Source organism: Octodon degus, unplaced genomic scaffold, assembly GCF_000260255.1.
Source record: "Octodon degus isolate 3935 unplaced genomic scaffold, OctDeg1.0 scaffold00141, whole genome shotgun sequence".
NCBI classification, from domain to species: domain Eukaryota; kingdom Metazoa; phylum Chordata; class Mammalia; order Rodentia; family Octodontidae; genus Octodon; species Octodon degus.
In genome coordinates this window covers 4,286,003-4,313,488 of record NW_004524717.1, presented here as the reverse complement: position 1 = coordinate 4,313,488, position 27,486 = coordinate 4,286,003, and the positions used below count along the sequence as shown (strand labels likewise).

The window sequence follows — 27,486 nt, the reverse complement described above, 5'->3', positions numbered from 1 at the left end:
GAGATGAACACACGCTTCTCAGCGGAAGAAATTAAGAAGCGAATAAATATATGAAAAAAATGTTCCACATCACTAGCCATCCACAAAATACAAATTAAAACAACATTGAGATATCATCTCACCCCCGAAAGGATGGCTATCATAAAGAAATCACCCAACAAAAAAATGTTGGAGAGGCTTTGGGGAAAAAGGAACCCTTCTCTACTGCTGGTGGGAATGTAGACTGGTGCAACTGTTATCGAAATCAGTATAGAGACTCCTTAGAAAAGTTGGACTGGAAATCCCACTTAAACCAGCTGTTCCTCTCCTGGGAATTTTCCCAGAGGATCTGAAAACATCGTACCATAGTGATACATTTGTGCCTATGTTTATAGCTGCACAATTTTTGATAGGCAAATCTTGGAAACAACCAAGATACTTATCACCTCAGGAATGGTTGAAAAAGATGTGGTATTTTTACACAATGGAGTATTATTCAACTATTAAGAATGATAAACTCGAAGCGTTTGTATTAATGTGGATGCCACTTGAACATATACTCGTAAGTGAAATAAACCAGACACGTGTAAATATCGTATAGTCTCCCTTGTATAAGAGCTCAAAAGAAGAAATAGAAATAGAAAGGTATAATATAAGCAAAAGGACACCAGGATCTGAAGGACTAACTAACCAAAAGAGGGAAAGGAGAAGAGCTAGGTAACATGAATAAGTCACGCCATATAGTTATATGTAGAAGATGGACAAGGCAGTGATCCTAAGAATATTCAGAAGATTTTTTAATCTAGCAGTAAATTGGAAAGATTCTCACCTAGAGTTAACTATACATACTGATACCTGTGAACTAAGCAAGTGCACTGCACATGGTAATTTGTAATAGTAGTTTCATGTTTGGAGTGCCTGTCATTCTGGTCTTCTGAATATGGGCTGCTTGTCATGACATCACAGTTGCTCCTATGCTGTCTCTCAGATAGATGGTTGTTCAAGGAGAAAGAGGTGGTGAATGAAAGCAAGAGACAGGAAAAGGAATAATGTGGGACTGTCTTGCTTCAAGTTTGTATATGGTGAGATTTTTGGACTTATGTGTAAACATAGGGAGTATATAGTTCTTTATGCCTGTTTTTAAAATATATTCTAATTTTTAAATGTTTTTTATCATATTCTGTAGGGACTTAAAGCTCAACATTTCAATACTTGATGAAAAATACCTGTTTCATATTATGCCTAACATGTTTGATATGCACATAGTGAGGTTAAGCTTAACAGCCTAAGTTGTTTGATAATAACAACAATCTTGTCTTCTGGATGGTTAGCAACCCAAATTTGCAGAACAAAATTAGAGAAAAAGGTGGGCTTCAGGGAAAGCCAACATTTTGGCCCTAGCCTTCTAATGTCAATTAAGACTCAGGACATATGAGAACCTGTACGATATCATCATGTAACTCAGTAGTGTCCCAAATTTTCTGATCAAGGAGATTATGGGGCCAAAGAAGAAAGTGATCGATGATGTAGAGTGTGCCTAAGAAGTGTCACTTGGAGAGAAAACATTCTCTCAGGCTTTCACAGAGAGCACATTGGCCAAGCAATGACCATGACTCATCCACATGGCTCACACTGACAAAGGTTCTACAATCTGAGGTATAGGATCTCAAGATAAATCTTGAGGGGATTTCACTGACCTACTCAGAACCAAAAGCTACAACTCTTGTTGCATAGGTCCTGCTTTACCTTGGTCTTAACCATCCAGCAGGAAAGTATAAAAACGAAATATAAGAAGTAAAGCCATGCTGTTATGTTGAGCTACAGGGGACTCAGGTCAACAATTTCTGACATTGCAGTGAAGCAGAAGACCCAATACTATTATGGGATACTGGACTCTTTTAGAATATTTTACTGAGTTTACACACCTATAATATTCAAATAGCGGTTCTTAACACAAAAAGGTTATACAGATGGATGTCTATTTTGTATCTGTGTATTGAAAGTGCTTAGGATAGATATATAGTTACATCCTCTTAATTAGTAGAATGATTTGTTCTAATGGTATTTGTAAATAGGATATCATGTCCGCATCTTGTACAGCAATTAACCACTAGGAAGAATGTATGCAATGTGTGAATTATTGAAAGTGTCCTACCAATTTGATTTGAAACTGTCTCTTTGCTATTTGTTTATCAGTAAAATTATGGTAAAAAAATAAAAATAAAATAAAATAAAATATACAACACATATGCAGTTTCCCTTATAGATGGAATCCCACAACAGACACTCTACTTGGAAGCAACAGCCTTTGGTCAGAGTTTGCTAGAAATAAAAAATTTACCTCATCTGTGCTCTGACACATCAGAAGCAACTTGAGTGATCATGTTCACTGGTAAAAACTGAAACTGAAAGTAGCCAAAGACATAGATCTATATATCATGTATTTGAGTACTATATCATATAGGCCATCTGTAAACCTATTAGTCAAGGACATCAATATTTAATATCTATCTGGTGGATGTCCTCATAGAGGTTTGCTGAGAAGAAACAGATATACCCTCTCAAGCTGGGATAACAGAACAGACTCCACTTTGAGATTTTGTTCTTACTATTTATAAGCACAACCTAGAGTCACTATATCTTTTAAAATATGACTCTTAACTACAGACTTGAGCAGAATTTGGTGAGTGGGGCACCTCCTGCATCCTACTTTCTCTCCCTAGACCTACTCCTATTCTTAAGAAACCTATACTGTGAGTGGACTGAAATCCCACGCTGCTCAGGGTGAGGCCCATGGATTAGCAGCATCAAAATTACCTGTGGGGCCTTTTTCTAGTTACATATCAAAGTGAGACTTACAGTTTAAAACATACTCTTATTATTATTCCTTACTCTTTACTATTTACTACCTGATCTTGAATGTGCCTAGTAATGTGACCTCTACAGTTGTCATAAGTTTCTTTCACTTCTGTAATAATCTCTGAATGAGGTTTTTGAGAACATACTTAAGGACCACTTAAGTGAATCGGATTATTTAGAGGACACTCAGCCTTGTCTTGGGAACAGTGTGGGAGGAATTGGCAATTTCTGGGGTTAATATATCTTGAAGGAAACAATGCTAATGCTAGGTTATTTTTTAAGATGGAAGTCTTGTTTTTGTCATTTTAGCAGGTAGTTTTGCAGTTAGACTACCAAGATATAAGGAGTGAGATGAAGCTGAAACTGCCTCTCCAGGATTGCTGGTAACAATGAGTCTCTTGGCAAGAGACTTAGTTTGGTGTAGTGGCCATCACCATGGAGGCAAGACTTACTCTACCTTTGGATCTCTGATGTTTTAGAGAATGGTGTAAACCATTCTACTTTTGGAGTAAATAAGATTCTAATTTAAAAATTCTATGGCTGACCGGGGCACCAGAGACATCAGAAAGGTTTCCACTTGGCAACATTTTTGTTTTTATTTTCATCACAGAAGTTGCCCTAATTTTATCTTATAATGTCACGAGAAATTAATCATTTATCTTACTGTTGTTATAAAGAGGATTAGAAGAAGGGACCATATGTGACTCCTCTGTTTATACTCACATAAATTAGGTAAGGTGACACATGTTGTGGTTGACTGTCCCAATTGTAACACTTGGAACTAATCTGTACTAGAGTAACTCAGAGGAATGTCAACTCATCATGTTTTCTGGGAGAAAACAAAAAGATGTTTATCTAGATTTCCATAAGATTATCATCTCTTGCTTTGGGATCTGGGTGTATCTCTAGATTGAGGATAACAGGAGGTTAAACCCCCTGTGTGGTAACAGACAGTAAGTGCAGGTCACACTGGATGTTTTTCATTGATAAGCTCCTGAGTAGTGAATGGCTTCTGGCATTGATACCATGTTTTGCAAGAGCAGGAGTAGGGTGCTGCTGCTGTCTGAGCTGATATCCTATCTTTTTAAAATTTTATTTATTTATTTATTTATTTTTGGCGGAACCTGGGATTGAACTCAGGCTCCTGCACTTGCCAGGCAAGTGCTTATTTTCCTGAGCTATCTCCCCAGCCCTGAGCTGATATCTTATCTTGAATTGAGCATGGCCATAGTTGGGCAGGCAGAGAATTTTGAAATAATTAGTATATTGTAATTGTGAAAGAAGTGGGAAACAGTGCTGAGTAAATAAAATGTGCACAGCAGTCAAAGGGTGGCTCTTTTTCAAGTGTCATGGAAGGGGAGGCAACTGTCAAAGGCCTGTAAAGACTATACAGCTGGCATTGATTGTTTCCCTTTTCTGTGGTCATCACATTGAGGACTGAAAAATGGTTGAAAAGTTTTAATTCCCTCTATCATGAACCTCTAGAATAAAATTTTCAGAAACACATTTTGCTTTAGAAATAGAAGTATATCATTAATAAGCGCAAGTACAATTCAGAATAAAAGATGGATGAAAAGTATCTTTGATGGTTTTTTTTCCATTTATTTATGTGTGTGTGTGTGTGTGTGTGTGTGTGTGTGTGTGGCCAGCTCAGCCTACCAGGGAGCGGGGCTGGCTGGCATGTGGTGCTGGGGGATTGAACCGTGGCCCCTGTAGTTTGCTCAACTTGTTCTAAGTAGGTGCTTTAGACCACTGAGCCATCTCACCAGCCCTGTGATGGGTTTTAAATGCCATAGACATTTGTGAGGCCCTGGTACAAAAGCAAAGATCAACACTGAGTAGCCTGGGTGAGGCTGGCAGATAAATGATAATTTTTTTTTTATATTTCATTCAGTTTTTATAAAGCATTTATTCAGTGAAAGGCTTGTACTACACTGTGGAACTGCAAGGTAATTTACAGTCTCAGTTCTCAAGGCATTATTGTCCAAAGGAGGTGAATAAACAGGTAATTGCAGCATCAGGCATCTTGAAGCATGCAGGAGAAAACAAATAGAATGAAGCAGATGGCTTTGACAGTGTTTTTAAAAACAACATCCTATGTCTTTAAGACTTCTAAGGATTGTAGACATCAGAGAGTCAACCATTAGAGGGACCAAAACTGTATTTTTAAAAGAATTGTAAAAATATTATATTTATTTGATACAGGGTTTCACTATGCAGCTCGGACTCATAGTAATCCTCCTGTCTCTGGCTACCAGCACTGGGATTACAGGCGTGTGTCACCATGCCCGATTTTGGAGGCCGGGACCGTGCACCCAGCATGCAGTACTAGGGATCAAACCTGGGTCCTTGGGCTTGTCAGGTAGGCACTTAGATCACTGAGCTATCTCCCCACACCCCTGTGTTTTTTTATAGATGTCGCTGCTTAGTATTACTGAGTTGCTAGCTTTAGCAGATGTGGCCATTCATTGTAATTGTCAGTTTGCCTCGATGAAGAAAGGCCTAGCAGATTAGTAAGGCAAGCTAAACGCTGGGGCATGGAGTAGTGATTTTGTTTCCTAGCCCCTTTCTCTGTGGTGCTTTTTCCAAATTGTACTTCTTCCTGACTGCTGTAAAGTGAGCAGCTTTGGTTCACACACCCATCTACCATGATGTTTCTGACTTGGAGCCAGCTGACAGTGGATTGAAATCTCTGAAACCACAGCCAAAATCAACCTTTCTTCCTTTTAAGTTGTATATGTTGGGTTTTTGGTCCCACTAATGAAAAGCTGACTGATAACATGCTTTTCATTTGATAGAAATAAAGCTGATGAGGGAGAAGATGATGATGAAATTACCCTGTACTAGCAATACATTTTCTGTAAAAAATTTTATTTGAAATTATAGGAAGCTTCTTGGGTGGAGGTAGTGCTGGAATTGAACTCAGGGATTTGTGCATGTGAGGCAAGCACTCTGACGCTGAGCTACATCCCAGCCCAAGAAGCAGCTGCCTTTTGATTCATTACTGTTCCTCATATATTTACAGAAAATATTTTTCTTGAATTGTATCTAGAAATTTTAGCCTTTGACTGAAATGTGAAATTTATTAATAGTTTTATTTGTCTTTCTGCTTGAATTAATATGATCTGGCTTTATGCAGGTCATTTCCAAAACTCCCATCACTCTTTGAGGTGGGAGTTTTCTGTTCAGCACACTGTCTCCCTGTTCAAATGAGATGCTCTTTCTTCTGGCTCTCGTCTGTTGAAATGTTGGTGCCTTTTACAGTTTGGGCAGCCTATAATTTATCAGCTCACTGGATCTGGCCTCTGGAGTACATGGCTTGCTTCTGTGCCTGAGCCATAGGAGGCCCACTATTTGATGTTCGTAGGGTATTACTAGAGTTTTTGTGACCTGATTTGCCTATACTTTGTTGGCTAAAGTACAGAAGATCTAATGAAAAAGGAACAGGATGAAAGTCAGTTACAACAGTCTGCTGATATGGCATAGAGAAGAATGAGGAAGGTAGGAAGAGAGGAGAACTGGAGGGACTTTTAATTATAGTGACCCTCAAGACATTGGAAATTGTTACTGAAAGTTTAAGCACCTGTAGGCTTTGAAAGAATCAAGGACTTGATTTTCTGACCTTGATTTAAACACATACAGAATTTAAAGAGAAAAGGTAATATTTTATATAAAACTGTTTGATTTATATTGGCTTCTTGGACGTTGAAAATCTCCTTGCACCTTTGTTAAATATATTCAGTGGTTTAAAAACTTAATAAAATTGTGAGGAGGGGGCTTTTGATGTGTACAAGCAAGTATTTTTAATATAGTTAGAAATGTCATTAGATTAATGAAAACAGTATGTAACACAAAGCTTGAGTGACATTACTGAATAAAAAAATGAAGTTTTGGAAATTTGGAGAAGGCCATGGATGCGGGTCTGTATTACACAGGGTAGGTTTTAAGGTTGTCAAGAATAAGGCCTACTTTAAGAGATAGCAAGTGAAGTTTAGAAGATAACAAGAGGGCAAAACTGATTACTATGCTAGAAAACACTAGGTAATACAGGACAAAAATAAGTACAACACACCTAAATACAGGATTATAGTTTATGTAACTAACAGAGATATCATTTGTCAGATTGCTTATGCCTGTATTGAAGGGACATAATAGTCTGCAGCATTTGCACACAAACTACCAAAATATGGTGTGAAAGTTGGCCTAACAAATTATGCTGCAGCGTATTGTACTGGCCTGCTGCTGGCCCATAGGCTACTCAGTAGGTTTGGCATGGATAAGATCTATGAAGGCCAGGTGTAGGTGACTGGAGATGAATACAATGTGGAAAGCATTGATGGAAAACCTGGTTCCTTCACCTGCTATTTGGATACAGGCCTTGCCAGGACTACAACCGGCAATAAAGTTTTTGGAACGCTAAAGGGTGCTGTGGATGGAGACTTGTCTATTGCTCACAGTACCAAACAGTTCCCTGGTTATGATTCTGAAAGCAAGGAGTTCAATGCAGAAGTACATCAGAAGCACATAATGAGTCAGAATGTCGCAGATTATATACATTACCTAATGGAAGAAGATGAAGATGCTTACAAGAAGCAGTTCTCTCAGTGCATAAAGAACAATGTAACTCCAGACATAATGGAGGAGATGTGTAAGAAAGCTTATGCTGCTCTATGAGAGAATCCAGGCTATGAAAAGAAGGCAAAGAGAGAAGTTAAAAAGAAGAGATGGACCCATCCCAAAATGTCCCTTGCTCAGAAGACAAGTTAGCTCAAAAGAAGGTAAGCTTCCTCAGAGCTCAGGAGTGGGCTGCTGAGAGTTAACCAAATTTCTATGAAGATTTTTCAGATAAAGACCAATAAACTTATTCATCAAGCAAAAAAAAGAAAAGGAAAAAGAAATTTGGATACATTAGCTACAAGTAGAAGTAAATTTTATGGAATACTGAAATTAATAATGGAATTGAAACTTTCTGCAGAGATTGCAGCAATTTTTTGTTTAAAGACTTTATTTAGAAAAGGAATACATGATTGTTTTTCCTTTATTTTACAAAACATCATTAACAATAAACAATTGCAGGTTAAATTGGTTTTCATTAACCACTACCCTGCTGTTTTCCCAGGGGTCATTATGCCATGTATTACTCCAAATCTTCTTATAAATAGTTATATGTACACCCATATGCATCTCCATAGAACAGAAATTTAGGTCTTGTATAGATGTTTAAGAAAAACCATAGAACGTACTGATTATTTGTTCATTTTTATATATGTTCCTGGAATGTGTTTGATTTACCAAACTAATTCCTCGGTATTGCTGAAAACAGATGACTTTTTTTGAGTAGTTGCTATGCACTAGGTAGGATATTTTCTGTGTAATTTAGTCTCATAGTCTTCATAGTAACTTTCACAAGTGAGTATAGTTGATTTTGTGTGAAATCTCACCATTGTACCTTCTTTTTACACTAAATTACTAGTTTCAGTAGTTTAGCAATTTAAAATATTTTGAATGATTGTAAACTGATAAGAATATAACTTATAGTTCTGTTAGTTTTGTTATTCTTGTGCAGCTGACCTTTTCCAGGTATCTGGAGTCAGGTATCTGTTTGCTGGGCCAGAAGGCTGGAGATGGGATGATGGCTCTTGCTTACTTCCCAGAAATGAAGAAGTCATACAGTATGTGTTATTTGACTCATTCTGACTGATATCAGACAACCCCAGACATTTCCTCACTAGTTAATGGTTATAAAGCCTGTGTCTTTGATAATGTCTTTATTTTGGGGACTGTGATAAAATATGAGACCTAATTTGAAGGAGGTTTGATTTTGAAAGATGCCTTTTGTTATGTCCTTAGTCATGCTGGTATGAGGAAATAAGGGCTACTGGAGTGGGAAGTCTGAACATTTTTGTGGGACTTGGTTGAAAGACTTGGGAAGGCTGAAACGAGAAAAAAATAAAATTGTGTATACCATGTTTCTGAAGTTTGAGGATATTTTCAACATTTCTTGACAAAGTAAAGAAATTTTAGTTAGAATTACTGTCAGAAGTTTGTTCAGTTCTGCTGCTTAATTTGTGATAGACCTTGAAGAAACCTTTTTACACTTCAATTAAACAATAATATCAATTTCATACAGTCATGGGGTTGAAATTATATAGTTTTTATACATCACTAAATGTTATACATATGTGTCAATATTAAGTTGTTTCCTTACTCTTTTTATTGTCACATCTATTATCAAGGCCTTCCACAGTTTGCCTCTTTAACTAATACTTCTATGCTGAGGACTTTTGATGTTATCTTTTATATGTTCCAAGAGGTCACTGTTACTTGAGTTCTGTTATTTTCACAGTAGAGAAGCCACTTAACAAATAATGAAAATCTAGTATGTATCAGACAGCATTTATTCTGGCTGAATGCTGAACATGAAAACATTATTTCCAGGAGCTCCCAAAGAGAAGAGAAAGTATATGCTGAAGATTCCAGTAAATAGTATTTAACAACCATTAGTACATTAGTGTTCATAGACGTATTTTAATCTTTTTGTGTTCCGAATATAAAAGTATTAATATCTATCCCTTGTTAAAGTAGTTCCTAATATTTTTGTTGTAATAGAACACTAAAAAAAAAAAAAAAAAAAAAAAAATTAGGGGTTGGAAGAGAGAGAAATTATAGAACACTAAAAAAAAAAAAAAAAAAAAAGAATTGTGTTGCTTTGGTTTCTTTTTGGTTGTAATTCTTAATTTATTTTGAATTCGAGGAGACCATTCAAGAAGGACATACAGAGTTTTTGTTTATTACAATTAGATGTTTGTTGAAAGTTGTTGAGAAGCCTTTGTTCCAGAGTATTGCTTACTTAAGATGAGGAGACTGAGCTCCACTGGATTTGCATGTGTTTTTGGTTGGGGTCCACATTCTTTTTTTCTTTTTTAAATTAATTTTATTGAGAAAGAAATAGCAGTGAGACAGTTTCAGAACAGGTTAGTAGGACAGTTACAATAATTAATAGATTGCATGTTGTTGTCTTGTTAGTATTTATAGTCAAGATGCAGATATGATATCTTGTGTAAACACTATTAATGGGGTCCACATTCTAATATGAAACTTAATAGTAGTAAGTCTGGCGTAGTACAAGTTAGTTTATTATTTTCCTACCTATCATTCTACTAATATTGTCTTCATCTTAAGTGCTGTAGCAATTCAGAATCCTTGGAAAGAATGAACACCTTTATTTAGCTTTCTACATTTTTGAGACTGCACATGTGTGAGCAGTAGTGGAGAAATGACATCAGTTGTTTCATTTTAAGGCAACTAAGAAGTCTACAGTTTCAATTGCATTTGGCTATTCCTAGGGATATGACATTTATTATATTAAAATGTAGTCTATTCATTGAATACAGTATGCTTTAGAGGACCCCTTTTCTAAGGGAAAAAATACTTTGGTTTTATTATTCCCTCTTCTGAAAAGATATGGAAAACTAATCTTTTTTACTTTTATTGATAGTTTGTTTTGCCATCTTGGTATTCATATTTATTTAGTTTTTACCTACTCTTTGTAGCAAACCAGCTCTACTGTAAAGGTCTACCAATGGAGAAAATGTAAATCTTGCTTCAGAGAAGTTCGATTCCTTATTTTAAACATAGGCAATTGGATATAGTGCTTTTATTTTCACAACTGTATTTTGTTATCCCCTTACATCCCCCACCATCAGAGGACTCTTGTGTGTTTTATTATCTTTCAAATTCATCTGTTTACAGAATCAGTTTTTTGTTTTTGTTTTTTTGTTTTTTTTGTTTTTTTTTTTTACCAGGGATTGAACTCAGGCCCTTGCGCTTGCCAGGCAAGTGCTTATTTTACTGAGCTATCTCCCTGGCAGAATCAGTATTTTTTCTTTTTTCCAGAGGCAGATAGGGTAAAGAATGCCCTGTTGTCTTGAAATCCTAACCAGGATTTCTATAAGTGTCTAAGATAGTCATGGTCACATCATCTTTTCCAAATTAGCAACTGGAAATATTTTAACTTTGTTCACCTATGGCTAAACTACTCTTTAAAAAAAAAAAAAATTGGCAGTCAGTTAAATTGTCTAAGCTTCTGGCTTAGAATATTAAAGAAACTTTTATATAGATTAGATAAAGGATATTTAATTGTGCATTATATGTTAATACAAAGAATGCTTTCCCTACAGACTGACTTAGAACAAGATGTTTAAACATAAATAAGTAAGGGTGAAGACCTATTTGTTTGGTCAGCTTTATAGGAGCCATGTTTCCCTACTTATGATAAATCTGCCAAGTATTCCATCTCTCCACCCCTGCCAGATTCTTTGTTTCTTTGGAATTTTTACTTAAGATTCTGTTGGATAAAGCAGTGATACAGTGCATATGTGGCAATTCAAACATATAAAGCCTGTTTCCTAGAGCAGCATGATTTTATCATATCATTATGATTTTTCAGGGATATGTATGTACTGTGTTCTCTCCTTTTCCCTAATCCCTGTGCTCTTGGCCTGGATATTCAAATAACTGGAAGGCAGTAGAGATCCATTTATCGCAGAAGGTAGGAGGAGACGCCAAGAATGAAAGGGTTACTGTTCATATTTCCTAATTCCCTGTGGTCTGATTGGGCTGCAACTTCTTTCTTGATATGAGACATCCCTTGGCCCTTTTACCTCCTAGCCTTCTGGCACTGACCAAGTTTATTCCAGGTGACCCTGCAGGCAGTCCTCCCACTTCTGAGAGCAGAAATCATTCCTTCCGCATGAGATAGGCTAAATCCTCAGTCCTTTTGTAGTCTGAGAAATCCCTGTGGTTTATGACAGCAACAAAGCAGGAACATGAGTTTTAAAATCAATATTTAGCAACTGAGTTTGTTAAAAAAATTATATAGCATCTACTGATTCCTGGTTTAGTGAATTTCTGAATGAATGAGATTTTGTTTATTTTTTAGTATTGCATTCTTCTATTAGAAATGTACTTAAGAAATGGATTTGGATTCTTCATGGCAAATTTTGACTTTGCCATCTCACTTTCATCTTATTTAATCGGTGGATGATTTTAAGTTGCCTCAGACATAAAGGTACATAGCTGAAGGTACATTGCTGGTTCTTTCATCATCAATTCAGAAATTGAATGTTTCAGCAGTTGAGACTGACAGGGAGTACTGGGCAGGCGCTGCTTATGATTGCAAGTCATGAGCTCTGTGTACACACAGGTCTAGGTGTACCCTGATTTATGTTACTGTAGCACATCTCTGTCCTCAGTCAGGAAGTTGGGGATGGAAATGAAATTCTCTGAAGGCATTTCTAGTTCATCTAAACCTCAGTTGTAGTGATGAGTATACACCTTAGTAGTTTGGCTAATACATCATTGAACTGTCCACATTCAATAGGTGAATTTTATGTTGTGGCTTTTAAACTGAATACTGTAAAAATATAATGAAAATTGGGCAGCTCAAGTAGGGGGTAGGATGTATGATGTAATTTATGAAAGCTCTTATATCTTACTTAAGCTATATCACTAATTTTGCTTTGAGCTGTGAGGAAACTGCTCACAAGAAGATATATATTTTCTAGTGCTCACAAGATCAGAATTTATCAGCATTTTAGGAGAATAGCTGTAATAGCTATAATTCAAATGTTTTTAGTCATGGTGCAATGTAAACAACTTTGTCCTTAATGTCGTCCTTATAGTAAATAACTAAGGACTGTCTTCTGTAGACTTGTTTCTTAAGCTTCCCTTTAACATAGTCTGTTGGCTTGAATAGTCTGCCAGGTGAATAAGAAGGAAAGCAGTAAAAAGGCAAAGCCAGGAATGCTGTTTGTTTTAGTGACTTTTTCATTGCTGTGACAAAATACCTGACACCCACACGTTAAAAGAGGAAAGGTTTATTTCAGCTCACAATTTGTAGAAGTTTCATTCCACAGTTAGTAGGCTCCAAGTGAGTGAAGTATGAGAGGGTGGAATAACAGAGAAGAAACAGCCTGTGGTAGGGCAACAGGAGGCTGCAAAGGAGCACCAGCAGCAGTATGCCTTCTTTTCCATTTATCCTATCCAGTTTACTAATTATTGGTCAGTGTTACCCACACCATTATCTGCAACTCAGAACTATGCTAAACAAATCAATGGACTAATGTAATTATTCACATATCCTTAATCCATATTCCCACACCTTGGATCCAGCAGCTCTAAAAAGCTTCCCTTATGAGTGCATGAGGCTTTGGGAGACGTCTAGATACACGCCATAACATTTCTCTTTGGTGGTTGTAACATCATCCAAAGAGAGCTTTTTAGAATAGGGAGTGGTGGACTCAGTAGTTGTTGACCAGTCCAGCCTTGGTAAAAACTGAATATTGGTTTAATTTTGGCATTTATATCATGGCAAGCACCTGGAGTGTAGTTATTCTCAGCTATAGGTTAGAGATGGCATCATTTTTAATAGGATGGCTGGGGGTAGGCCAACACCCCCCAGGAACATTGGGAAGCTTAACGAGGAAAATCATTAGAATAGGATATGTACCATCATTGAATGGAAATATGTATTGACTGGGTTAGGATCTCTGGGGAGTAATTTTGGCTCCTCTTCAGTGCACAGGTCAAATTAACAGAACATCATGGTTTTCTTGTTTATAAGTTTTTACAAGTGATGCATGTTTGTTATGTACAGTACTGCTAAAATCTCAATTCCTATGTCAAGTATAGAATGTGTAGAATAAAAATCAAAATCTGTTTTCTCTACTTCTTAGCTAATAAAGTATATTTAGTTTCCAGCTTTTAGCTGTTAAATGCTAGGACTGGATACCCCTTCATTTCAAAGAAGATAATATCCATGCACACGCATGCATACATACACACATATACATATGTTTATCTTTTGAGTAACAAATATTTACTCAGTGCATATGTCATAGTTTATCTCAGTACACTGGTATTTTGTATTGTTCAATTAAGTAAAGGACAGCCGGAGTGTGAATCTTTTGGCTTAATTATGTAAGTCCAGTAATTTATTTAGAAAGAAAAAAATGGCTGTAATTACAATTTCATTGAAGTTAACTGTCAGTGAAATTACTTATTTCATAATGTTTCAGAGAAAATTGGCTTTTGTCTGAAAGAAACAATTTTTCCTGATAATAAATTTTTAATGTTTACTAACTTCCTGCATAACTAGGTTAGACTTTTCCAGTTAGGTTTAGAAGTTAGTGGCAAGACATTATGACCCCTGCAATACCTTATAAGACCCAAACAGATAAATTATAAAAGTCCACTGTTGCAATGTTGTTACTACATATTACCCTAGTATTTAAATAATCATTTAAGTTCAGCTTTGTGTTTCTTCTTTTTCATATTGTATTGACTTGGATCCTTGGGTGGTGTACATCTGATGGATAGGCAGAGACTGAAGACTGGGCTCAGGTGACCTATCTAGCATGATAATTTTAGGGTAGTCAGACTTCTAATTTTTAGCTTTGGGCTAAAATTTACAAATAACTTCTGAGAGACAGGAGTGGAAGTTGCCAGTTTCCTAAGACCTAAAACTGGAAACTGGTACCTCACAACTTCTACTGTATTTTATTAATCAAAGCAGTCACAGAGCCCTTTCACTTTCATTGAGAGGAGATAGCCATGATCTCTTGGGGAAAAGTGTCATAGGATGCATAGCCATTTTTAATCTACCAGTTTGCTTTCTGCTCACAAGTGATTTAAACTCTTCTAACATTCATAGTATACTAACCCACTTCTACGAGTCCCACATTTGTTTTTATGGCTTTAGCTTCAGGCTTAAAGTTCATGATCTTATTATTTTTAAACAGGTCCAGATTTACTGGAAACTGTTACAGATATATTTCTCCTAAAGAGACAATGTATCTTTCCAACGTAGAGTGGAGAGGCAGGTACAGAGTAACTGCCCTAAACACTCTTACTCAAAACTGGGGGAAACAAGAGGTATGTGATTTTCACTTGTCCATAGTAATTTTTTGTTTTTTTAAATGTATTTAGTATAGGGTCTACAGGGTCTCACTATACAGATGGGACTTGTAGTGATCCTCCTGTTTTCAGCCTCCCAAGTGCGGGGATTACAGGTGCTCACTACCACACCCAGTCTCCATAGCCCTCTAAGTGTACCCTGGGGGTGGGGCTGGCACAGCATGCAGGGGATTGAACCCCATTTGGTGCGCCTGCCTAAGCAGGAGCTTTAGTTCATTGAGCTATCTGGCTGGCCCATGTCCATAGTAAATTTTAAAGTGTGATATTGTTGGACTGGCCAAATAGCTCAGCGGATTTAGTGCCTGCAAGCAAGCACAGGGGTCGGAGGTTCAATCCCTCAGCCTGCTGTGCCAGCCCCACCCCTGGGCTGAGAGGGCTATAGAGACTGGATATTGTGGTGAGTGCCTGTAATCCCTGCTCTTGGGAGGCTGTGAACAGGCAGATCACTAGGAGTTGAATCTAGTAGTGAGACCTTGAACACCCTGTAGACCCTTTCTTAAAAAATAACAAAGAAAAAAAAAAAAGCGTGATGTTGTAATTCCTTTATTTTAGTGCAGTCTTCCTCTCTGGAAATGAATGATTCTCCGTGGCTCTAGTCTTCACTTCTCAAATGCTGGGTTATCTTTCTTTTTCCTTAAAAGTGGTCAGATTAGTAACTAGCAAACTTTTTTGCCTGTGGACTTTTAAGCGTTCAAAAGCCTATTTTCATTTTATATTTTTGTTTTGTTTTGTTTTGTTTTCACATTTAGTCCAAGCTAACATAATGCCTTGAAAATATTTTGGGCTTCCTGTATATCGAATTATAACTTTCTAACAGAGACCCCAGCACATTTAGTTTTAAGATACATTTTTTGTTCAAATGTGTACTGAGTCAGATATTATAAAACAACACTCATTCAGATTTTTAGGAGGTTTTAAATCACTTTAAAAGGGACCCAAGCTCACATATTTAGTATTTTTAGAAGGCCATTTCCAAACTAGACACAATTTTGACTCATTTTGCAGTCTTAAACTCTTTGAGTTAGAGGTACATTCTAGAGATTTTTATGCCAAAACCACATTGGTAGACTCCTGGTCTTAGTAACATCTATGTAGCTCTGAGAATAGTTCTTACTTTTCTAACTAGAGGGAGTAAGGATAAGAAACTTCTATTTTTGTAAGAGCATTTTATTTTTTAAATGACCATGTCATAGATCTCTTCTGTTTCCTGTAAGTTTGACTTTAAAGGGAAACAGTTCTCTGGGTAATCTTTTTCTATACATAACTTATAACTGACTAAAAGAGACCAGGACCTTCAGCCTTCTACCTAGAAGTCTTCTTAGTGAAATCTACTTTTTATTTGGTATACCTTCTCATTTTATCTTATGCTTGGAGCAGTGTATAGACCTTCCACTGTTGCATAGGGGAGGTTTTAATTTCTCCATTAATGTTTTCATTGATGTTATTCAACCTTTCACCAAGTCTTCTTGAGGGCCTTCCTCTTCATATCCCAAATCCAGCCCTACATATTTAAAAATTTTATTATAGAATTTCATTTTCATGTATCCAATTCTATGTGATAAATTACATAAAATATATTCTGAAAGCAATAGCGATTTTATTGTAGTTCATAATTTGTGGGCCAGGAAAAGAGAAGAATCAGCTGGTGGGACATCAGGTGAGGTCACTTTGTGGCATTCAGCTGCATGAAGGGCTAAATGAAAGTTAGGTGATGTAACACAGCTCTAATCACATTCCTGGCACCTTTACAAGGATCATGAAAAGCTAGCTTCTACATAAAGTTATCCCAGTATGGCAGCCCTGTGGTAATTAGAAAATGATGGGGTCCAAGGATAGAGCTCAGTGGCACAAGCACCTGCCTGGCAAGCACAAAGTCCTGAGTTCAATTCCTGATACAAAAAAGAAGAAAAAGAAAGAAAGAAAGAAAGAAAGAAAGAAAGAAAGAAAGAAAGAAAACAAAAAAGAAAAGGATGACAGTAGCACCAAAGACAGGAAAAAGAAAATACATTATATCACAGATTCTTTATATATGAAATGGTATAATATTTTTGATGTTACTGTATATTAAAGATGCATGTTTATAACACTAAAGCAACCATTAAAACTACAAAGATACAAGTATATTTAGTAAACCAATAGAAGAGACAAAATGAAATGTTAAAAAATATATCATCCCAAATATGACAGGAAAAAAAGGAAGAGAGAATAGATTGAAACATACAGAAAGTGGAAAGATGGTGAACTCAAATACAGCCATATAAGTAATTACATTAAGTGTACATGATTTGTTAGTCTAAAGGTAGAGATCATAAGATGATCTATGTTAGCAAGACCTAGCTGCAGTAGTCCCTTTATATCTACATGGGACATGTTCCAATACACCCCATATCCATAGATGCCTTAAACAGTAGATAGTATTATATTTTAAATATGATATCTTTTCCTAGACATACATACATACTTCTGATAAAGTTTGATTTATAAATCATTTACACTAAGAGGTGAACAACAATAATAGAGAAAAAGGATAAAAATATGGTATAATAAACAGCACTACTTACGTACTTTGGGGCCATTACTAAGTGAAATAAACAGGGACTTTGATATCATGACAGTTGGTCTACTAATAGGGCTAATAGGCAGGTAGCATCTACAATATAGAAATGCTGGGCAAAAGGTTGATGTGTGTCCTGTAGGGTGGAGCTAGACTGTGCAAGATTTTATCCTACTACTCAAAACAGTACACCATTTAATACATGGATTGTTTATTTCTGGAATTTCCATTTAGTATTTATGGATCACAGTTGACCTTGGGTAAATGAAACCATGGAGTAAAAAATATACAAGGAGACAACTATACATGAACTCCTCATCTGATACAAACACATAGGTATAAGGTAAAAGAATTGAAGAAAAGATGCACCATGCAAAAACTTTTGTCTCAGTTGTTTTTTACTAGTTATTGGGACAAATACCTGACATTCAAAATAAAGAAAAGAAAGGTTTATTTAACTCACAGTTAGTGGAGGTTTCAGTCCATACTTGGCTGGCTTCTGGGCAGAAGGCAGCAGTTCATGGTGACAGAGAACAGTGGAGAACAGAGGAAGGAGCAGCAATTGCCTTGTTTATCAAGCTTCTCGCCCTCCTTTCCTCGCTGAATGTGAAGATTGGAGCTCCACCAAAGTGGCACAGTTGCAAAGATCAAGCTCCTCCAAAGTGAAATGGCTGCAAAGCAGCACAGCAAAGATCAGAACTCCTCCAAGGAAATGGAGTGTGAAGAAGTCTTTCTCAACCCCCTTATATAGCTTTTTTGTGCTGAGTCACTCCCCGCTCTGGAGTGGGGGCCACTGTACCCCAGGGCATGGTATTGCCAAGCTTCTGTTATCTCAAGTTGACAAAATGTCAACCACCACAACTTTTAAAAGAGTAAACTACATTAACATAACAAAATTGGTTTCAGATTAAAGCACCTGCAAGCAGGTGCAGGGGCCGGGTTTGATCCCTGGCCTGCCGTGCCCTGGTGCCCTGTCCCGGGGCGTGCTGAGATGGCAATTGAGACTGGGCATGATGGCACATGCCCGTAATCCCAACTCTTGGGAGGCTGTAAACAGGCAGGATCACTACAAGTCTGATCTAGTAGACCATGAACACCCTCTAAACCCTTCCCTAAAATACAAAAAAAAAAAAAAAAAAAAAATCGATTTCAGAACAGGAAATATTATAGCACTAGTGAAAAATGTTTCATATTGGTGAATTAGTTAAAAACCATAATCCTAAGTCTTTATGAACCTATTAATAGAACTTTAACATACTTGAAGCAAAAACTGACAGGACAGGAGAAATTGATAAATGCCTCAATATAGTAATATATTTGAACACTTGTACCTTATCTACTGACAGAGTAGACAGAGTACCAGTAAGAGGGTAAAGATCTGGAACAAGACTTGTTAACCAGTTGAACTTAGTTGATAAAAACACTGCACTCCAAACAGCAGAATATTTATTCTTTGCAAATACAGATGGGGTATTGATCAAAATAAGTCACATATTAGACATTAGACAATAAACTTTAAAGATTAAAATCATACAGAATGTGTTTTGTCACCATTATTAAATTCAATTAGTGATCCATAACAATACATATAGCACCCTTCCCACAAATGTTTGGAAATTAAACAACTTGTAAATAAACTATAGATAAGACAAGGAAAAATAGAAAGTGTTCTTTAGCTGAATGAAAATGTAAACATTATCAGTGTTTGTGGAGTATAGCTAAAGTATTGCTTAGCAGAAAATAGTTTTAAATATAATAATTCTCTAGGACAAATGTCCTTATTATGTATCGCTTACATACCAATAAAAAGATTAAAAACTACTATCACTAGAGCTGGATACACCTTTATCAAGAGACTGAGGCCAGAGAATCACATGTTTGAGGTCAGCCTGGACAACTTAGCAAGACCCTGTCTCAAAAATAAATAAATGAAGTGGGTAAGTGGATGAATAAATGAATGGATGATGGACAAACCTATACATCAACTATGTATCTCAGCATTCCCTGGGTACAATTCTCAGTACCACCAAAACCAAAGCAAACCTAACCAAACCAAAACTAAAAGAAGAAAGATCTGAAATGAGTGATTTAAGTTTTCATCTTAAGTTGGAAGAAATAAAAACAAAACAAACCCAAAGTAATTAGGAATCAATAAAGTAGAAACTTATAAACATACTAGAAAAAAATTGATGAAGCCCAACACTTTAAAAAACAAATCAGATGACAGTATTTCACTCTTTTCATTGGCAGTTCAGCATTTTCAGTGTATTCTAGGATATAAGGTTAAAGTTGCTTGTGTCTTATTAATGTGTAGTTTGAGGAACTGCTATCATCAAATCTACCATTCTATTAGAAAAGAGACACAGAAATCATCCAGATTCAAAGAAGCATGTGGGATAGTGAGGTGGGATTCTGAGTTTACTCTCTATAGGAAAATTATCAAAGTCTTTGTGTCAGACTTAAAATCTACCACAGTTAATATTTTTAAAGGAGAGGGCTAGGTAAAGAAATACACAAATTGAAATTTATGATAGAGTCCGTATGAGATAGAATTACTAGCAAGTAGCTTTCTTGAGAAAATTGCTCAGTGTGAGTCCTGTTTGAGGATCAAACTTGGAATGGAAGTGAGACTACTAAATAAAAACTATGAGTTTTGATTACATAGTCATCAAACATACATCTGGTTTGCCCCAAAGGATGTTTGGTAAGCCCTGGGGCAGTTTGGGAAAGCTGGAAAGTTGATTTGCAAATTCACAGTGAAATGTTCTGGAGTTTTGCAGTGCTTAGGAGCCAGTCTCTATGAGGTATGAGCAAAGGGCAGCAACAACACATGACAGATCTTATCTTTGAGGTATTTTATCTTAGAGGTAGACTGATTGGATTGAGGTCATCAGCTCCCTATTGTATCTATTAAATGGAGAAAAGCATGGGACCTCATTGGAAGAAAATGACAGAGACCAGAATTCCATGTTTATTATATACAGAATAAAAAAGACACATAGACCAGTGGAATAAAATGAAGATCCCAGAAATAAACCCATACATTTATAGCCAGTTAATTCTTGGCAGAGACCCCATCACAAAAAAAAAAAAAAAAAAAAACAAAAAAAAAAAAAAAAAAAAAAAAGGAATAGATGGCCTCTTTAGTAAATGGTGCTGGAAAAATTGAATATTCACATGTAGAAGATTGAAACCTGACTTGTGTCTCCCTATGTAAAAATAAATTCAGCATGGATCAAAGACCTAAATATGTGACCTGAAACTACTACAGGAAAACAAGGGAAACACTTAAGCACATAGATATAGGCATTGCTTTTTATGGATATGTCCCCAAAACCACAGAAAATAAAAGCAAAAGCAAAAAAATAAATAAATAAATAAATAAAGATTATATCAGACCAAAATCTTCTACACAGCAAACAGTAACATGAAGAGATACCCACAAAACAGAAGAAATTACTTGTACTTTTTGTCTGATACCAATTCAAAATACAAAGGAAACTGAAAGAACAACAATAAAAACAATACAGTTTAAAAATGGACAAATGACCTGAGCAGATACTCCGTAAAAGAAAAAATACAAATAGTCAACAAAAACATGAAATGCTCTGTATCATTAGCCTTTGGGGGAAACACAAATCAAAACTAAAATGAGATATCTCTAGTTAAAATAGTTATAGAAAAAAGTGCTAGGAAGGCTGTGAGTAAAAGGCTATACACTGGTGGAAACATAAATTAGTATAGCTACTACAGAGAACAGTATGGAGGCTCCTTAAAAAACTAAACATAGAACTTCCATAAGATGTAGGGATCCCACTTGGGTGTAGGAGTATATGCAAAAGAAAAGAAATTGTCATACCAAACATACAGCCTTATTTATTACAGTAGCTAGGATAGGGAATCAACCAAGATGTCTACTAGCAGATGAATGGATAAAACAACTTGGTATACAATAAAATATCACTCAGCCATGACGAAAAATAAAATCCTGTCATTTGCAACAAAATGGGTGGAGCTGGAGGATATTACGTTAAGTGAAACAAACTAGATACAGAAAAACAAATACTGCATATTCTTTCTCCTGTGTGAAAATGATCTTTACAAACTTGAATATGGAACAGTGGTTACTAGAAGTTGAGAAAAGGATGAGAGGGAAATAGTTAAAAGGAGCTTGGATTTGCTGAATACGTGCTGTGAAAGTAATGAAATACTGTGCCAATATTTACAGTGTACTAATATGTACACTGAACACATTAATCAAAATTAAAACTTTTAATTTATATACTTTAAACACAAATACATTAGCCTCAGCCTACAAGCTCCGGATCATCAATATCATGGTTTTTTAATTCTGTATCTTGTTCCTCTGAAAGAAAGACTTTAGTGAGTCTTTATCATAGAGTCTCTTCTATCACAGGGTGCTGTCGTCTTCTGTGATGACTAAGTTCTTCTCCAGTCACTCCTGAAGGATCTATCTGAGGTTATGTTCAGTTAACATTTTTTTCCTAAGTAGAATCAGTACATACTAAACACTAAAAGATAGGATAATAGTACATACCGAGACCAGTGAACAGTCATTTATTATCAAGTTTTATATACTTACATAACTGTATCTTGTACTTTAATATGACTGACAATGCTATATATTTGTTTATACCAGCATCGATACAAAATGTAAAGCATTATACTAAACCATTATGATGCTATTATGTCACCAAGAGAAAGGAAAATTTCAGGTGCATTATAGTCTTATGGGATCATCACCATACATGTAGTTGATTATTGACCAAAATCTCTCTGTGCAGAATAGAATATAACATTAGTCTTTAGATGGCAGTGCTATGCAGTTTGATTAAGACAAGAAATACACTAAAAAGTATATGACATGTGAAATGTTAGGGAAAATGCATCCAGAGAGACAATAGAGATTCATCAATGAGATAGGTGTGGTTATCAGAGATTTTTTTATTTATTAGAAATATGTCAAACAAAATAGTTAACAAAATGAATGAAGGGTAAAGAATTAAAATAGGAAGTAGAGATTTACAAAAAAATTATCAAGTGGATTTTGTTGAGCTGGAAAATATATCACAAACTAAGATTTAATAGCAAAGTGGATATAGTAAAAAAGTAAATATAACTAGTGAACTCAAGGAGAGTTCATTAAAAATGTGTAAGCTTAAGCAAACATGAAAGAAAAAAACAGCATAAAAGACATGATAGAATAGAGCCATTTTACATGTAATTTGAGTCCCGGAATGAGAAAATGAACAAAATCAATATTTGAAATACCAAAGACAGGGAAAAAGTAGAAGAAATGGACAGATTCCTGCATATATATGAATTACCAACGCTGAAACAAGATATAAAAATCCTAAATCAGTATCAATCAGTGAAATAAAAAATATTAAAAACCTACTAATAAAGAAAAGCACAATGGAGCCAAAGAGGAAAATGATCGATGATGTAGAGTGTGCCTAAGGAGAGTCACATAGAGAGAAAGCATCCTCTCAGTCTTTCACAGAGAGCACACTGGCCAAGCAATGGCCATGACTCATCTACATGGCTGACACTGACAAAGGACCTACAATCTGAGGTACAGGATCTCAAGAAAAATCTTGAGGGGATTTCACTGACCTTATCAGATCCAAAAGCTACAACTCTTGTTGCATAGGTCTTGCTTTATCTTGGTCTTAACCATCCAGCAGAAAAGTATAAAAACAAAGTATAAGAAGTAAAGCCATGGTGTTATGTTGAGGTGTAGAAGACTCAGGTCAATAATTTCTGACACTGCCAATCAAGAGGAAGATGCAATACTATTATGGACTACTAGACTCTTTTAGAATATTTTGCTGCGTTAACACACCTGTAATATTCAAATGATGGAACTAAACAAAAAAGGGGATACAGATGAATGTCCATTTTGTATCTGTGTATTCAAAATGGGTAAGATAGATATATAGTTACATTCTCTTAATGAATAGAGGGATTTGCTGTAATAGTGTTTTTAAATAGGATATCATGTCTGCATCTTGTACAACAAATACCCACTAGGAAGAATGTATGCAAAGTGTTAATTATTGAAACTGTCCTACCAATTTGATTTGAAACTATCTCATTGCTGTTTGTGTCTCAATAAAATTATGGAAAAAAAAAAAAAGAAAAGCACAGACCCTGTTGAATTCACTCTGAATTCTAAAAGAAATTTAGAGAAGATGTAAGATCACTACTTCTCAAACTTTTTTAATGAAATTGAAAGGAGTACTTCAAAATTCATTCCTCAAAGCAAGCATTACCCTAATAACAAAACCAGAGAAGCATCCGTCTAAGAAAGCAAACCTCAGGCCAATCTCCCTAATGAGGATAGATATAAAATCTTCAACAAATACTGGCAAACGGAATGCAGCAAATCATCAAGAAGATTATATGTCGAGACTGGGCATGGTGGCGTGCACCTATAATCCCAGCTCTTGGGAGGCTGTAAACAGGTGAATCACTACGAGTCTGATCTAGTAGTGAGACCCTGAACACTCTGTAGACCCTTCCCCCCCCGAAAAAAAAAAGATTATATGTCATGACCAAATTGGATTTATTGTGGGGATGCAGGGAACGTAATACACCTGTTAACAGAGCCAAAGACAAAAACTATATCATTATCTCAATAGGTGCAAAATTCTTTTGAGAAAATCCAGCACCCATTCATGATAAAAATATGAGAAACAATTGGAATAGATGCTCTATGTCTCAATCTGATAAAAGCCATGTATAACAAACTGACAGCCAACATCATACTAAATGGAAAAAAAAAAAAAAAACCTGAAAGCCTTCACTCTAAAATCATGAACTATACAAGGATGTCCACTGTCACCACTCTTACTGAACTTAGTTCTGGAAATTTCAGTCAGAGAAGTTACACAAGAGAAAGACATTAAAGAAATAATACTGGAAAGGAAGTTAAACTATCATTATTTGTGGATGACATGATACTCTACATAGAAGACCCCCAAAAACACCAAAGACTTTTAGATTTAATAAGCAAATTTAGTAATATAACGATACACAGTCAACATTCAAAACTCAATAGTGTTCCTGTACATGATTAACAAACTCATTAAGAAAGGAATTAGGGGGGACAGGGAGATGGCTCAGTAGGATAAGAGCTTGCCTGGCAAGCGCAAGGGCCTGAGTTCAATCCCTGGTTCTGCAAAAAAAAAAAAAAGGGGGGGAATTAGGGAAGCAGCACCTTTCACAATAGCATCCAGAAAAATGAAATACCTAAGAATCATTCTAACAAAGGATGTAAAAGACCTTTACATTGGAAACTGCAGTGAAGGCAATTCTGGACAACAAAGACAAGGCAAGGAGCATCATAATCCCTGGCTTAAAATTATACTATGAAACCACTATGATAAAATTCACATTGTACTGGCAAGAGAAACAGATCTGAGGATCAGTGGAACAGATTAGAAAATGTAGACATAACTACAAATACACTCAATTACCTTAATTTTGACAAAGGTGCCAAAGATATTCACTGGAAGAAAAATAGCCTTTTTCATCAATGGTGCTCAAAAAACTGGTTTTGAACATGCTGAAAATTAAATTTTCATCCATATCTTTCACCATGCTTATTCTAAAGTCAAGATGAATCAAATATCTAAATATTACAATAGATACATTAATTCTGCTGGAAAATAGATTGGGTTAAACTCTTGAAGACCTTAATGTAGGTAAAGACTTCATGAATAAGACCCCAATTGCACAGGAACTATCACAAATAATTGACAACTGGGATCTCATGAAAAAAGATTTTGCACAGCGAGAAAAACCACCAACAGAGTGAACAGACAGCCCACAGTGTGGGAAAAAAATGTTTGACAGCTGTTCCTCAGACAAAGGATTATAATTGAGAGCATGTAAAGAATTAAAAAATAAGGCCCTCTAAATTTAAAGACCCAGTGAAAAAGTGGGCATCTGAGGTGGATACACACTTCTCACATGAAGTAGAAACAGCAAATACATGTATGAAAAAAAGCATGTGAGAGATGCAAATTTAAACAGTGCTGAGGTTCCATTTTACCCCAGAAAGAAAATGGCTATTATCAAGAAATTAACCAATAACAAATGCTGAGGGGCTTTGGGGGAAAAGGACCCTTCTCCACTGTTGGTGGGTGTGTAGACTGGTATAACTGTGGAAATAAGTGTGGACATTCTTCAGGAAACTAGGATTAGAGGCTACATTTGACCCACTCATTCCCCTCCTTGGTATTTTCCCATAAGAAGTAAAGGGGAAAAAAATTAAAGGCATCATACTACAGCAGTATATGCACACCAGTATTTATAGTGACACAGTTTTTGTAATAGTCACATTTTGGAAACAGCCCAAGTACGCACCAACTGGTGAATGGATAAAGAAGATGTGATATTTTTTAAATATGAAGGAGTACTGTTGTACTGTAAAGAAGTACATACTTGAGATATTTGTAGGAAAATGGATGAACCTTGAGTCCATATTCTTAAGTGAAATAAATCTGACACACACGTGTAAATACCACATTGTTTCTATGTTTTGGGAAACTGAAAGTATAAATGAGGATCAAAATTTGTAATAATTAATATTGTGAAGTAGCAATAAAAATATTCCAGTGGAAGGGGGCAAGGGAGAGAAAGAAAAAAAGAGAAATACCAAAGATTTCCTAAACTGATGAAAGATACTAATTCACAGATTCAAGAAGCCTAATAAGCAAGAATCCCAAGCAAGACTGTGTTAAAGCAAACCACTCCTAGGCACAGTATAATGAAACCTGTAGAAACGAGATACAAAGACGAAAATATTAAAAGAAGCAGAGGAAAAACTTTCAGAAGAGGCTCAGTAAAATGGATACTTAATCTAGAGAAATGATTGAAAGAGATTCTTAAATTTTAAGCCCAGAAAGGAAAATTACAATCTGAAACTATGTGCTAAATAAAATACTTTACTAGCAAGGACAACATAAATTATCTTTATGGAGGTAGGAGATTATCAAAAGTAGACCCAAATACAATAATACTAAGGATGTTATTCAGGCTAAATAAAAATGATCTGACTTGGAAACTTAAGAAAAAGTGGATGCATATGAAAGCATAAATATGTAAGTGTAAAAATAATTCTGATCGGGTCAAGGAAAATCTCAGCTATTACCACCTCCCAATACAGAGTATTGTAATGATAGAACAAAAAGGTAGGTAGCAATAGGTGTCTAAACTGCTATTTTTGTCTTTCTTATAAAGTAGTAAAGTCAATGGTAATGAATTATTTATGATCTCTCAGATAATGCTTATAAAATTATAAAAATGTTAAAAAGCTAACTGAAAAAAAGGCGAATATAAAAACAATAGGAAGGTATAACCATCAGTACTTAATTCATTGATTTAAGTGGGCTATGTGCCTTAGTTAAAAAATAAAAATATCGAGGCTACACTGAAGCATCAGCTATATATAGTTTACATACATGCAAGTTTTATAAAAATGACAAGGAACAAAAAGTTATACTTTTAAAAACGTTGTGAATATATTAATATCAGTGTAGCCTTTAAGCTAAGATATATTATGAAAAATAAAAGTTGCATTTTGTAAAGATAAAAGAGTAGTTCAGTAGGAATCCAAAATCCTAAATTTCTGTGTCCTTATTATAACTTTAGAGTATATCTAGTAAAAATTGGGAGAACAAAAAGGAGAAATAGGTAGATTCATCATAATTTTAACAAACCTAACACTTCCATAATTGAGTCAAACAAACAAATTTTAAAAACTAATTAAGGTTATCAAATATTTAGATAGTATTATTAACCAATTTGGTATACTGCTATTGTATGAAACATTAATCCCAGCAACTGCAGCATACACATTCTTTGTGAGTCCACGTGTGGTAGGCTATAAAGCAAGTGTTAATACATTTCAAAAGATTGAAATTATATAGTATATTTTCCATAGTGGAGTTAGGCTAGAAGCGAATAGCAGAAAGATAACTGGAAAACCACTAGTTTGCTTAGAAATAAGAAACACACCTTTTTTTTTTTTTTTTTGGAACTGGGGATTGAACTCATATAGTATATTTTCCATAGTGGAGTTAGGCTAG

At 35.6% G+C, this 27,486-nt stretch overlaps 1 protein-coding gene across 12 annotated transcripts in view; it reads left to right on the top strand.

Moving 5' to 3' along the window:
- The window catches only part of Znf438 (zinc finger protein 438), a 241,573-nt gene that overhangs the window by 76,038 nt on the left and 138,049 nt on the right, over window positions 1-27,486 (top strand). The window contains exon 1 of one of the 12 annotated variants that reach the window (XM_023701869.1): window positions 21,531-21,567. The exons of the other annotated variants lie outside the window; for them this stretch is intronic. The gene's annotated coding sequence lies outside the window, so the exon portion shown is untranslated. Of the gene's footprint in view, window positions 1-21,530; window positions 21,568-27,486 lie in introns of those variants that run through there. 12 annotated transcript variants of the gene reach the window in all.